Source organism: Carettochelys insculpta, chromosome 1, assembly GCF_033958435.1.
Source record: "Carettochelys insculpta isolate YL-2023 chromosome 1, ASM3395843v1, whole genome shotgun sequence".
NCBI lineage: Eukaryota > Metazoa > Chordata > Testudines > Carettochelyidae > Carettochelys > Carettochelys insculpta.
In genome coordinates, this window is record NC_134137.1 from 141,248,701 (window position 1) to 141,264,320 (window position 15,620).

Sequence of the window (15,620 nt, forward strand, 5' to 3'; positions counted from 1 at the left end):
CCCCACACAGTTTATATCTACTTTTCAGGCTGAGGTAGGATTGCAGTATGGATAGATATAGGTGCATGGCCAAGACTCAAATTAGAAGTGTAGACATGTTGGTAGGGGGTTTAGTACAGGCACTCTTGGGATCCTTGTGTTGCTGCCCATGTCACCATGTTTATGTTGCTATCTTTGACATGAGTTAGATGTAATTGAAGACACACATCTCCTAGAGCTGGAAGGGGCCTTGGGAAGTCATCTGGTCCAGTCACCTGCCCTGTTGGCAGGGCCAAGCACCACCCCTAACATCTATTTTCCCCAATCCATAAATGGCCTCCTCAAGGATTGAGCTCCCAACCCTGTGGTTACGTAGGCTAATGCTCAAACCACTGCACTGCTCATGCAAGTAACACAACATGTGTATGTTTACCTCTGTGGTGATCACACCGAAGCTGGCTATCAACCCCACTGTATGTTCCCTGCTGGTCCATATGCAGACAAACCCCTTGTGAGCAGAGCTAAGCAACTTTGGCTGGTCTTCAATGTTTAGTGGATTTCTTTTCCTCTTCATATGATATGCACTTTCTTACTAGAAAAAAGTTAGACTTACAGAATCATTACCCTTCATTTTCTGAGGCAGGGGAATCAGTACCTTATTTCCTTTTCTCTGCCTCTTTGAGTAGCTTAACACTTCTTTGTGAGTTATCTGCTGTACAGTGGTTTTCTCTGAGAACTTACAATTTTGCCCTGAATAATTGGACAACTTCACTGCAGGATACTATGAAATAATGTGAATGATTATAAAAAATATTTAGATACAAAGCCAAATGAAAAAATATGTAAGGATGTCCACTGTACAATTCATTTGTTAGCTTATAATTTATGTGCCTATTATCTGGACTCATTTGTATAAGTTTGGATTTCCCCTTACCTGTCCTTTACTTGAAAAATAACCATAAAGTATTTCTTATGATCAAACTTCTTTCTTCCCTGTTTCTCTATTTATTATACTATCTGACAGATTTCTGGGGATTTATACCCATCCCTGTTTGCAAGTGCCTTGACACAAGACTGAAAAATGCCATGTATGTTTTTAAGTCTCTCCAAACTAATGAGATGGCTCTTTTCAAAAGCAGTAATGGATGAATTTCAAGAAGGGGAAAAACCATATTTGGAGTACAAAATGTATTTTCCAATGGGCTATAGCTAATTTAATAAAAGCCTAAGCTACTTAGCAATGTCTCTTTAAGGAAAATTAATTCAGTCAACATATTATTTAAGCTACAGAATTCCACTCAGGAAAAAATTGATCAAGAAATCTTATTACAGATAAGAAAAACAAATCTCCAAGAAGGCAAGAACTTCGATTCTGTAGATTTTCTTTGTCCAGATTTTGATTGGGATAACAATAATGCAAAAGCTAAAGAGAAGATTATTCCAAATATGGAGCAGGATTGCTTTTCTTGCATAATTTACTTAAAATCTATGTCAGGGGTATGTAGCATGTTGAGCTTCAAAACATTTCTTCCTGATGTGAAAATGGAAGATGTAAGTGACATAGTATTTATGTATGATATACCAGGGCATCTACACTAGCGTGGTCTTTCAAAAGGAAAATCAAAATCGGGGGCATTTTTGAAATAGTGTGCAGCAAGCCTACACACAAAATGCACCCTTTGGAAAGGGAATGGAAAGAACATGGCACCCGTTTTGAAAGAGCTCCTTCGATCCCAGGTCAGGAAGACCAGCCACTCTCGAAAGAATCTTTTGAAAGAATACGTGTGCAGATGCTCCACAGTCTGCTCTTTCGAAAGAGGAGTCCTCCATGGCACTGGCTGGCTGGAGAGTGGAGATGCCTGGGCCAGCTGCAGGCGGGCTCTATGCTCTCTGTGTCCAGCTGTGTTTAAAGACTCAGGGGCCCAGAAACTCTGTGGCAGGAAGCTAAAAGCATTCCAGCAGTAAAGGCATGAGCTGCAGCCAGCATGCCCTGATGGCCACTCCCTCAACTCTGAAAGAACGTCACAGCCAGCCCCAGCTCCCACAGAAGCCCCAGGCCCCACCCCTCCAGAGCCCTCACAGGGCTCACAGGGGCCTTCACGGGACCCCAAAAAAGGACCCCCTCCGGGATGGAGGCAGAGCTCAGGGACCTCCTGGGCCTCTGGGCAGAGGAAGAGGTCCTCCAGGACATGTAAGGCATCGCCTTCTCCCAGCGCACCACTGGGCTGACTGCCCAGAGACACCCTGCCTGCAATCCTGACCAAATCAGAACCAAGGTCAGGGAGTTGTGGCAGGGCTGTGCCCAGGCCTGTGACTCCACCGACCACGTGTCTTTCTCCTTCTTCCAGGAGCTCTGAACTCTCCTGAGGCCAGGGACAGCCCCCACCCCCACGCTGTCCTGGACACTGTAGCAGACAAGCTGCACCCCATGAACATGGAGGAGGCTGCAACCCCAGGCAGCACCATCCAGCCTGACACCAAGCCACCCACAGAGTGGTCCAGAGAGGAGGACGACCTAGTAATCAACCTCCTCTCAGTCCTGCAGCCAGACAGCAGCCAGCTGGGCATCTCCAAACCTTGGCAAGCGACCCTCTGGTAAGTACCCAGCAGGGTGCAAATCCTGGCTCCCAGGGCAGGGGCACTGCAGCCACCAGCAGCCCACCCACAGGTCCAGTGGACCCAGGATGGACGTGGCCCACCTGGCCATGCCCCCAGCGTGCCATAACAGCAGCTGCTGACACTCAGCACCCACTCCAACAGACAGTACCATGAGCTGCTCATGTGGGGAGGGGATGGGTGGCATGGGGCGGGACCAGACCGGATCTTGTATGGGGCTGGACCTTCCACGAGGCTGGTCCGATGGAGGTGAGGACTCTGTCAGCACCCATGATCCCCCATGACCACCCTGACATTAGAGGCAGGGATGAGGGACTGCTGCCCATGGGGAGTTGGAGATGCATGACCCCCAGGGCACCAGTGAAGGCCTGATGTGCCATCCACCTCTCTCTTTCCATCACTAGAACTGCTCCGCCAGAGGGCTGGGAGAGCCCTGCCCCCTCAGTCATACTGGACAGCCCACCAGAGGCAGAGGATCAGGACTAGGCATCCCTCCCACCAGCACTGTGGTGGACCTGTGCCAGGAGTCCCTAAGGCAATCTATAGACCTCCACATTACCAACATCTGACACCAGGCAGAGGTGGCTGAGTGGCACCTCCTGCTGGAGCAGGAGGACCTAGCCTGGCAGTGGATGGCCTTCGGGGAACTGATGGGACATGGTGGCCACCCTCAGGGAGCTCCTGATCCAGCTTCTCCCCTCAGCTACCCCCAGTTGCCCCCCAGCCACCCACCTGCTGAGCCTGACCCCGCCAAGGCCTGCCCATGATCCTTCCTCCTGATCCTCCATGCCCTATCCGAGCACTGCTGAGGACCCTGAACCAGGGGCAGGAGGGAATCCCAGGGCCAGGGCTCCAGGCACACCACCCCTTCCCTGGGCTATTCCCCCCACATTAAAGTTCCCCTGTCCCTTGCCCCAATGTACATAGTAAGACCCCCATCCCCACTGTAAATAGTTATTAGTATTTTCTGAACAAATCCACATGCTCTTTTGTCAAGTAAAAAAGTTTATTTATTCTCCATCCTCATGTGCTGTGTACTTACAGGGGGTGGTGAGAGGTGAGTGGGCGGGGGAGTGAGTGTGAGGGGGTTCTGTGGAGGGCATGGGATGGTTAATGGGGCTTGCTAGCAAGTGCTTGTGGAGACCCTGTCAGACACAAACACCATCCTTGTGGGCCTGGCAGCTAGGGGTGGTGACCAGCTGTTCGTATCCCAGGCCGGACTTGGCAGCCCACACCTGGTCGAATGCCTCACCCTTGTTCTCCACAATATTGTGGAGGGCTCATCAGGCACCCACTACTTGGGAGATGTTCCACAGTCCCACCTCGAGATGCACCAGGAGGCAGCAGAACTGGCCCTTAAACTGCCCTAAGGCCTGCTCAACTGAGTTACAGGTCTGGTTAAAGTGGGCATTGAAGACCTCCTCTGTGGGATCAGGGTGGCTGGTATAGGGCCGTATAAGCCAGGACTGGAGGGGGTAGGCAGCATCTGCAACCATGCACAGTGGAAAGGTAACATCCCCGAGCAGGAGCTCCCGCTGGGCAATAAAAGTTCCCTTTTCCATGTTCCAGCAGAGGCTGGAGTTTTGAAACACGCAAGTGTCATGCGTGTGGCCCACCCAGCCCATGTATAGATCCATAAACTGGCCCCTGCTATCCACCAAGGCCGCTAACACCATGGAGCGGTAGCCATTTCTGTTAACATAGCAGCCCGTGCTGTGGTCCAGGGTGTGAGTAAGGATATGGGTCCCAACCAGAGTGCCAAACCAGTGCCGGAACCCCAGCAGTGGGAATCCAGTGATGTCTGCATCCAGGTCACCCACACAGCCAAGCCTCTGCAGGTACATGGCATTAATGGGATGGAGGCTGAGTGCAGTTGTGAGGGTGTGATGGGGTGTGCCCAGTCCCTGCCCTTCCATGCCCCTTCCCGGCCCCCGGTTCCCCCATGTCCCCTCTGAGCTTCAGTCACCTATGATCCCTCCCGGTCCCCATTCCCCAATGGTCCCCTTTTCCCAGGAACTCCCTCTCCCCTGGTGGCTGTGTGGCCCAAGCATGCCTTACCTCCATAAGAACAGCCATGACAGTGGCCTTGCCAGCCCCAAATTGGTGCCCAACTGAGTGATACCTGTCTGGGGTGGCTGGCTTCCAGATGACTATGGTGACTGTCTTTTTGAGGGGGAGGGAGAGCCTCATCCTGGTGTCCTGTTGTCCAAAGGTAGAGGTGAGACAGTGGCAAAGCTCCAAGAAGGTCTGCTCATATGAAAGTTCTGCAGCCACCTGTCATAATCCCACTCCCCCAATACTAGCTGCTCCCACCAGTCAGAGGTACTGAGGTGGCTCCAGAGTTGTTGGGGGATCCGGCGGGGGGAGTGCCAGTGGAGTCCTGGGTGGAGTGGTTCCATGGCCTTGGCAGGGGGTCTCACTCCCCGCAGGATCTTAAGGGTGGCTGTGATTCCTGGGGCCGGCAGGGTGACCATGGCATTCGCTATGGCCACCGTGAGTTGCTGTTGTGGGTCCATTGGGCTGTGTGAAAGCTGTCTGGTCTATGCACTGGCTTTTCAGGGCTTATGGCAGCTCTGCAGGCCTCAGCATGTGCAGTCCAGGCAGTTGGGGAGCAGCCCTTTAAGGGAGTGGCTGGCTGTGGCCCAAGAAAGGCTTGTCAGCCATGCGACCCCATCTGCAGTGTTTCCCAGCCCATTCTTTCGAACGGATGCCCAGGGCTGTGTGGATGCTCTCTTTCAAGAGAACAGGCTGGTCTTTTGAAAGAGCAGATTGAAAGGACAATCTGCTTTCTGTGTGTGGATGGGACGTGCTCTTTCAAGAGATGATCTTCCAGAGGGTATCTCCCAGATAATTGCCTTTCAAAAGCATGCTGCAGTGTAGCTATAGCTTTAATGTTTATTTTAGAAATGTCATCTAAAAATATAGCTTTTTATTATACATATCCACCGTCTAATAGAAAGAGTGAAATCAATAAACCAAAAATTTGTGTCTATTTATACTGTCATTCAGATATGGTTGCCAAAATAATTAAGGAATGTGTGTAATTAAATGCTACTGCAGCAGCAGAGTCTTTAGCCTTGTTTTCTCTGCTAAGAAAATGATTTTTTTTTGTCTTAATGTAAATAACAAGCATGAATTATTCCCCACAACACTCAGTGGAGACAGGGCAGTATTCCTATGAGGTAAATTAGGCAAAGTCCTGAGCGCTATATCCTTGCCAGTGGCTGACCTCACTTATTTTAGCTTGCAGTAAAAGTAAAGTGACAGGTCCTCACAGTTTACCTTGGGATAGCCAATGTGTGGGTAGGTAGCCTGAGGTTAAAACATGGCTTTTCTTAGCAATAAAGCCAAAGCTAGTGTTGTAATTATGCCAAAGCTAGTGTTGTGATTATAATAGGAAAAAGCAAACGGCTACCTTGTGCTATTAAGACTCCATTCTGAGGACGATGCATGGAACAGTTACCCAATAGAGCCCCCTGAGACTTGGGACCCAATTCTCTTCTGCCTTGTCCCTTTTGTAGTTATTTACTGTTAGCAAGAGTACAGGCAGGATGCTATTATGGCTTGGGCAGTATTTCACGCCAACCTGAGGTAGCTTTAAAGGCCTGTACAACTTATAAAAGCAATGGAGAACAATGCCCCTTGATTCAAGTCCCCAAGGAACTCAGATCTGCACAGATGATGATGTCCCAAAGCTCTACCAAAGGAGCTTATAAGCAGCGCTGGCTTTTCCAGCACAGCTACTCAAATCAGAAACAAAAGGTGTAGCCTTTGGAACTTCAGTCATATATATGATCCAACACTTCTGGTTCCTTGAGCAAAATTTATTTGGCTCTCGGTGTTTCCTTCTGAGTTTAAGCTCACAAACCTCCATAAGCTAAATAGCTGGAATAAGTTCAGTCACGTATATCTAAAGCTTCCATGCCCCTTAAATCACAGCTAGTTAGCCTCCATGGTTTACTTGTTTTACCATGTGTGTCTACAGACCTTTAAATTCTTTGAACCAGACTAGGATTTCTGAAGCTTATGAACTCTGCTATTTTCACCCATAGAGTTTTCCAGTTCCTTAAACTGGAAATGTTAGATCCAGGAGCTTTTGAGCTTTACTGGTTCTGTCTGCTGAATTTCTTAAAGGCTTGCATCCGTGCTATTTATATGAATTGAATTAGTACTTCAGAAAGTTTTTAGCTCCTTAAATGAGATAGAGAAATATTAGGTTTAAAGGTACTTATAATCTCCATCAGCATAATCAGTGCAATTTATAAACTCTGCAAGACACCTACCACTGGAGAATGCGGGCATCGATCTCACTACTTCTTGTATGCTAAACAAGCACGCTACCATTTGAGCTAATTCCCCTTGGCACACTTGCTATAAGAAGGGAGCTCCCAGTGAACAAGGTGAGCAGCGAACAGGGGGCAGCAGCAAACAGGGAAGGGAGTTTGCCTCTGGGCAAAGCGTCCTAGAGGAGCTTGGGTAAGTGTGGGATTTGGGGGGCTGTGTGGTGAGCTGGTGGGTGAATGTCTGTCTGTCTGTGCAGCTATGTTACTTTGCAGAGAAGGGCAGTTTGATCAGCTCAGCTGCCTGGGTGACTGTGCTTGTGCTGTGCAGAGAAGAGCAGTTTGCAAGGTGTGAATTGGGGGAGTTCCCTGCCAGGTGAGCCTTCAAGGGCTGATTAGACTGGAGGCAAGGCTTTGAGCCAGGCCTGACCAGCTAGCAGCTCTCTCTATAAGAAGGGAGCTCCCAGCAAACAAGGTGAGCAGCAGCTAACAGGGAAGGGAGTTTGCCGAGGGAGGAGCCCCGTGTTTGTTGTCCTTTTCAGGTATGGTGTTTCACCTGTGCCCTGCAAGGCAGCACTACCAGGAAAAGGAGTCTCTGAAGAGAAGAGCCTGAAGAGCAATGGGGGAAGGTGGACCTGGGGGCACTGAGACCAGCTGGGAGGAGAGAGGCCAGTGCAGTGAGGAGGGTAGACATGGGAGCAGATGGGGGTAGTGGGTTGGGGAGGGTCCTATGATGATGGAAGCTGGGGGAAGGGGTGGTGAAAGGTGGGGAGGAGGGTCCTGGGGATATGAGGTCATTGCTCCACAGGGAGCTATGGTGACTCGTGGTGACAGAGAGGTATGAGGTAGTGGGATCCTTAACCACATTCTCCACACCCCACTGCCTTGTGGGTTATCCTGGTAAGGAGAAAGGCTAAGGGAGTAAACTCTGACAGAATATCTGGAGGGGAGTCCTAAGGCGGTTCTGTGCCAACTTCTGGCATTGAGCCGACAACTCCTGCAGCTGAGCTGGTACCAGACATAGAGGTTATCCTTTCCTTTGGACTATATCAGTAAAGCTGAGAGAGGAACACTGGCGTCTGGGCAGCCCAGGGTCCCAATAATTGCCCAAGCTCACGCCTGGAGAGGTACTCCAGCATCGCTAACAGCGTTGAACCAACACAGGAGGTAACACATACCGGTTATAAGCTCTTGCTCGACTGGCGTAGAGAACGAGCTCCAGGGGCTGCCTTCAATGATGGGAGAGATCCTTGCATCTCACTGGACAGTCACCGCCTGCCTCAAGCTGGGCAGCCCCCAGCCAATAGGGTACTGTCCCACCACAGTTCACTTGCCTCGCTGGGTGTGTGAGGCTTAAGGTTCCTGAACCTGACAAGTGACTGAAATTTGGGCACCAGGCAAACCAATAAGAAAATCAACAAGAAATGAGAAACATCAACAATTTAAGCTTGCTTGCTGGAATGTGCGGACCATGCTGACCGGCTTGACTGAAGATCTTCAGACGATCAGTGACACCCGAAAGACTGCTGTTATCAACGAGGAACTGAAGAGGCTCAGAGCTGATATCTCTGCACTGCAAGAGACGCGACTCACAGATTCGGGATCTCTAAAGGAAAAGGACTACACCTTTTTCAGGCAGGGTAAAGCCCAAGAAGAACCCAGACAGCATGGTGTTGGCTTTGCTCTCAGAAACACCCTTCTACAAATGGTGGATTTAGTCATGGGCAGATCAGAAAGACTTCTTCGGATCACGCTTCAAACTTGCGCCGGTCCTGTCCACCTGATCAGCGCTTACGCTCCAACCCTGTACACCACACCAGAAGTAAAAGACAAGTTCTACGACGTGCTTAGTGCTGCAGTAGTGCAAATACCTGCTCATGAACAACCGTACATCTTGGGTGACTTCAATGCAAGAGTTGGAGCTGATTGGGCCTCATGGCCTTCCTGCTTAGGACACTTCTGTGTGGGAAAAATGAATGACAATGGACAGTGTCTCCTTGAACTGTGCACGTACCACAATCTGTGCATCACAAACACATTCTTCGAAATGAAGCCACAGCACAGAGTGTCGTGGAGACACCCATGCTCGAAGCACTGGCATCAACTAGATGTGGTCATCATTAGGTGTAATAACCTCAAAAATGTCCTTCTCACACGCAGCTATCATAGTGCTGACTGTGATACAGATCACTCACCAGTTTGCTCCAAGCTCAAGCTGAGACCCAAGAAGCTGTACCGCTCTACACCTGCTGGAAGGCCCCGCACTGACACCAGAAAGACGGCAAACTTGGAGAAAGCTGAAAAGTTCAGAGAGACCCTCCAGGAAAATCTGCACAGCGTCCCTGGGGGCGCCGATGTGACATCCAAATGGCAACATCTGAGGGATACAGTTTACAACACGGCCTTGTCGGTGTTTGGAAGAAGAGCTAGAAACACGAACGACTGGTTCGAAGCTAACTCCGATGAGATGATTCCAGTCATTGAAAAGGAGCGCGCTGCACACCTGGAGTACAAACTCTCACCAAGCCAGAGTACCCAGCAAGCACTCAGAGAGGCCAGAAGAACAGTACAGCAGACAGCCAGGCGCTGTGCCAACAACCACTGGCTCCAGCTATGCAGCAGCATTCAGACCTGTGCTGACTTTAGTAATCTCAGAGGAATGTACGAGGGTATGAGGAAGGCATTAGGACCCATCCAGAACAAGATGGCACCTCTGAAATCCAAATCTGGGGAAGTCATCGTTGACAAAGCCAAACAGATGGAGCGCTGGGTGGAGCACTACTCCGAGCTGTACTCACACGAGAACGTTGTGGTTGACGCAGCCCTCGATGCCGTCCAGCTCCTACCAGTAATGGACGAACTGGATCAAGAACCGACTGTGGATGAACTGAAGAGAGCCATCGACAGCATTGCAGCAGGAAAGGCCCCTGGTCAGGATGGTATAACACAAGAGGTAATCAAATGTTCTGCGGACACACTCCTGGAACCCCTACATGAGCTACTGTGCCTGTGCTGGAAAGAGGGTGAGGTTCCACAGGATATGCGCGACACTAACATTGTAACTTTGTATAAGAACAAAGGAGACAAAAGCAACTGCAACAACTACCGTGGAATCTCCCTTCTAAGCGTCACTGGTAAACTGTTCGCTCGCGTCACCCTTGGCAGACTCCAGAAGATTGCTGAGAAGGTGTACCCCGAATCGCAGTGCGGATTCCGCGCAGACAGGTCTACCGTTGACATGGTCTTCTCTGTAAGGCAGCTGCAGGAGAAGTGCAGGGAGCAGAGAAAGCCACTCTACATAGCCTTCATCGACCTGACCAAGGCCTTTGACTTGGTCAGCAGGGATGGTCTGTTCAAAATGCTCCACAAGAGCAGCTGTCCTCCACAGTTACTCAAGATGATCCAGTTGTTCCATAAAGATAGGAGAGGAACCATTCAATATGACGGCGCATTATCGGATGCTTTCAGAATCAGGAGTGGCATCAAACAAGGATGCATGCTTGCTCTGACATTGTTCGGGATCTTCTTCGCACTCCTCCTGAAGCATGCCTTTGGATCTTCAACAGAGAGCATCTTGCTGCACACAAGATCTGATGGGAAACTGTTTAACCTTGCAAGGCTGAAAGCTAAGTCTAAGGTGCGAGAAGTCCTCATCAGAGACATGCTGTTCGCAGACGATGCTGCTGTAGTGTCTCACACAGAAGACCAGCTTCAAAAACTGCTGGATCAGTTCTCCAAAGCGTGCAAGGACTTTGGGCTTACCATCAGCCTCAAGAAGACAAACGTACTCGATCAGTATGTTGCTGAATCCCCATCAATCAGCATTGACAACTATACATTAGAGGTCGTCCACGAATTCGTTTACCTGGAGTCCACCATCCCTGACACCCTGTCATTGGACACTGAGCTAAATAGGAGGATCGCAAAAGCGGCCACAACTCTGTCCAGACTCAGCAAGAGAGTGTGGAATAACAAGCTGTACACTCACACCAAAATGCAAGTCTACAGAGCCTGCATCCTCAGCACCCTCCTTTATGGCAGCGAGACTTGGACCCTGTATGCCCGCCAGGAAAAGAGGCTGAACGTCTTCCACTTGTGCTGCCTCAGGCGCATCCTTGGAATATCATGGAAGGACAGAGTGACCAACACCACCGTCCTCGAGCAAGCTGGAATCCCAACCATGCACATCCTCCTCAGGCAACGTCGACTCCGCTGGCTTGGCCATGTCCACAGGATGAATGATGGAAGGATTCCAAAAGACATCCTCTATGGTGAGCTAGCCTCTGGCAAAAGACCTCCCGGACGGCCCCAGTTGCTCTACAAAGATGTCTGCAAGAGAGACCTCAGAGAGGTAGACATCGATCTGGACAACTGGGAAGAACTAGCAGACGACTGCAGCAGATGGAGGCAGGGGTTACACAAGGGTCTTCAGAAGGGCGAGATGAAAATCAGACAGCTAGCAGAGGAGAAGCGAGCGCACAGAGAACACAATAAGGACTTGCCAGACACCCACTACATCTGCAAGAGATGCAGCAAGGACTGTCACTCTCGTGTGGGTCTTCATAGTCACAATAGACGCTGTAAATGAAGTCCTCAATTGAAACTTTAAAGGGCGCGATCCATAGTCTATGCAGACTGAAGGATGACTACTAAAGACATCTGAAGATACATACCAGATCCACTGGGGCTGGGCTCCTAGCCATCAATATGGGTTCTAAGAACTACTAAAAATAAATCAGACCCAAAAGGCAAAACTCAGTTTTCAAAGTGACTATTGCTTTTTTGGTTCCTCCATTTCCAGATGCCCAGGCAAAAAACCAGAAAAGGGTCTGATTTTCAAAGAAATTGAGCACCTACCTCTAAAACTGAGGATCTTTAAAGGTTCTCCAGGGTGGGCATCCAGGAAATGGTGATACTTAAACTCATGAATTTTGAAAATTTAACCTTTGACCCCAGATCCTTGAAGGTATTTAGGCTCCTAGTTCATGCTACAATCAGGAAGAGCTAGTTATCAAAATATCCTTGAAGATCTGGACTTCAGCAACTAACTCCAACATTCTTCATATGTAACCTTGTTAAACATAGGTCTGTGATTGTTGGGCCCAGACCAACATTATACTTATGCATGTGTCTCTAACCTTAAGAACAAATTTAGAGTTAAGTACATGCCTCTTGGTTTATGTCTTACTCAAGACAACTAGATGAAAGAAATCAAAATATCTAAACCAAGGCATTTCTGAAAGATGTTTTTCCATAAAATAAAATAAAATAAAATAAAATAAAATAAAATAAAAAAGTAATACTGTATTTCAAAATCCCATAGCTCAAAAAAAATTTTTTTTAATAACCTCAAACTCCCTCTGGAAAAGTGTCTTCTATCTGGAGACCACACATAAGATGTCAAACATAATAGAGCGCTTCTGAGGACAATGGTTAGAAGGTATGAAAACCATGCCTTTTAATAATGAAACGTGAGTTACACATTGTAGTACTGAGCCACTGCTCTTACTCTATAGTCTGAGGTCAGGGCAGAGATTTGTACAATCTGCTGGAAATAATCACAAGAGCAGTTTGGGCATTTATAATGTTGCAGTTACTGTAATTACGTTCTAAAGTCTATGCATATTCTTATACCATACCCATCACTTTAATATAACACTCGCTGACTTCCCAGCTTAGAGGGCATTTCACTCTCAGGCTATGTTTACGTTAGAGAGTCTACATTCCCAAGGCGTTCTGTTGACAACAGACAGACTATGGCAATTTTGTCCACAGCATTCCAGCCCTCCCTTGTGAGGCAGAACACCTCTGTCAACAGAGATCTGTTGACAGAAAGCCAATTTGCAAATCCTGTGCAGCCAGCTGTCAACAGACGGGGCTTACGGGACACTGTGCAGCCCTGTCTGCTATGCTTCAAGTTGGCCATTTTGTCAAGAGAGTGGTCGGGCAGCCCAGCCACTCTCTGTCAACAGAGCAGATTGCTCTTTTAATCTGCTTTGTAGTCTGGCTACAATCTTTTAACAGAAGTTTGTCAGAAGATACCTATCAACTGTACCTTCTGTCGCTAGATCGCTGTAGTGTAGACACAGCCAAAGAGTTTGGCTACACAACAAGCAGAATCCCACACCAGCCAGTCTCAAAGTATGGACATCTAGACTTCACTGTTCAAACTTCAGCTCAAGTCTGAATATCTACACAGCTCCTTTTAGTGCTGTATCTTAAACACCAGGAAATAAAGTCTGTAGATTCAGCTCTGAGACATGCTGCCCTGGATTTCTGCTTGGCATGCAGGCATGCCCTAAAGGCTGCAGAACTTCTTTTTAAAGCTGGAGGAAGGTGAGAATTGCCAGTACTTAAAAGAAAAGAACTAAAATTCAGAGGACATTGATAAATTGGAGAACAGGGCTACAGATAGCAAAATAAAAGTCAACAAACCCAACATGAGCCAACACTGTGAGGCTTCCATTAATAGAGGCATATCTTGCACGAAAGTGCTCCTCTATATAATGAAGCTTAGGTCTCATCTACAGTACTGTGTGCAGTTTTGGTCACCAGTGTATAGAACGATTATACAGAAACTTGAAAAGGATCCAGAAAGGTCGATAAAGATGATCAAAGGGATGGACCAAAGGCTGAAGTAACTGCATATGCTTAGTTGGGAAAAGAGGAGATTAAGGGTGAGATGATCATATACAAATATTTGAAAAGCTGCCATAAAGAGATGGAGAAAATTGTTTTCTCTTGCAACAGAAGCTGTGGGTTCAAACTACAGCATAGGTAGGATACGGTGGTTTTCAAACTAGAATCCGAAGCCAGTACTGGGTTATGGAATGCCGGGCACTGGGTCACCTTGGCCATGAGGATGCTAAGTCTGGTTTCCTGCCTGTCTTGGCACTGCAGGCCACGCTGCATCCTGGAAGCAGCCAGAAGCATGTCTGGCTCATAGATGGGGGACCACAGAGCTCTGCACAAAGCCTCCCCAAGTACTATTCTCAGCTAAATAGAGCCAGGGGATCATATTCCTGCCAGCGAGAGCAGTGCACAGAGCAAATTGCATGCTTCTTCCTGAGCCAGACCTGCTTCTGAACACTTCCGGGAAACGGTGCAATCCTCAGTGCAGGACAGGCAGGAAGCCTGCCTTAGCACTCCCACTGTGCCACTGACAGGGGAACCACTGGAGGTCAGCCTGCACCCAAACCCAAAGCACCAATCCTATTCTCCATCCCTGAACCCACTCCAAATCTGAAGTACCAGAGATGTGGCTGTGGTAGTCCGTATCCACAAAAACAATGTCTTGTGGCATTTTATAGTCTAACAGATTTTTCGGAACATAAGCTTTTGTGGGCAAAGACTCGCTTCATCAGATGCAGATGCCCCAACCCCTTCATTACTGGCCCCACCCCAGAATCTAAAATGCAAGATGTAGCCCTCACTCCCTGCTCCTTCCCACACCTCAAACTCCTAATCTTCACCCCCCATCCCAGAGCCTGCAGACTAGGCAAAAGATCTAATTACTTTGGTTCTTGGGTATCAACAAATTTCTTCAATTCAGTCATGAATCAAAAAAAGTTTGAAAGCCGCTGGTATGACAGATTTAGATTAAGTGAAGTATCAGGGAAAGCATCTTAACTGTAAGAAAAATAAGATGCTGAAACAAATTGCTTAGGGAAGTCATATAACTTCTAGCAACGAGAATTTCCAAATAAAGGCTGCACAGCTATCTGTCTTGGATGGGTAAGGCACATCAAATCTTGCACCTCGGCAAGAGTTAAACTAGATGACCCTTGTGGTCCCTTCCAATGTAATCAGTCTATGATTCCGAGGGTACAACAACACTTATGGGAAGATTGATGCCCTGGAGGTTGATCTTCCAGAGTTAGATTTAGCGCACTGAGTGGGGATGTGCTAAATTGAACTGCCATGATGTAACCATCAACACTGGTATTCCTGGAAATCCCAAGGAACAAGGGAATTCAATGGGAGAGTTCCACTGGTTGACCTCTCACTATGTGGACAGTGGCAAAACTGATTTTAGATAAGTTGACTCCAGCTATGCAATTCTTGTGGCTGGATTTGTATATCTAAAATTGTTTTTTACCTCATATTGTATACCGAGCCTCAGCAAATATGTACAATTATAGCTAGTAAGAAAGGCTGTGGTTTCTTCCAACAGGCTATGTTGTACAGTAGCAATTATATGTAACCAAGAGATCTTGAAATTCTTTCCCCACTATTAACTGAATACATAGCATGCATGTCTCTTATGGTTTCGACCCTTTTAAAGCATGCACACATACATTAGAGCTTTAAATTAGCTTCACTGGTACCTTGAAGAAAGTCCCATGAAGAACAGTCCAACTCCAATGTCATCATTACTGGCAGCAAAATTCCATAGACCCTAAAAGCGCTCTTATCTGGCACTCAGTTATTCAGAAAGCTCAATTAACAGGCATTTCAGATATCTCCCAAAATAAATCTTCAGTCTAATAACCATGACTTGTATTCTGACCAGCATGATATGCAGTTGTTTATTCTGCACTGTACTTTTATACAAAAGAAGCTGAAGTGTATTCAGCAAGAAGAAATCAGGGATTTATTCAAATTAGCATCTGCCATTTTGTCTTAAAGGCCATGTCTACACTAGCCAAAAACTTCGAAATGGCCGCTTACTTTGAAGTCCCCTTATTCCTATAAGCAGATGGGAGTAAGGAGACTTTGAAGTAGGCAGGGTCCTTTCGAAAAGGA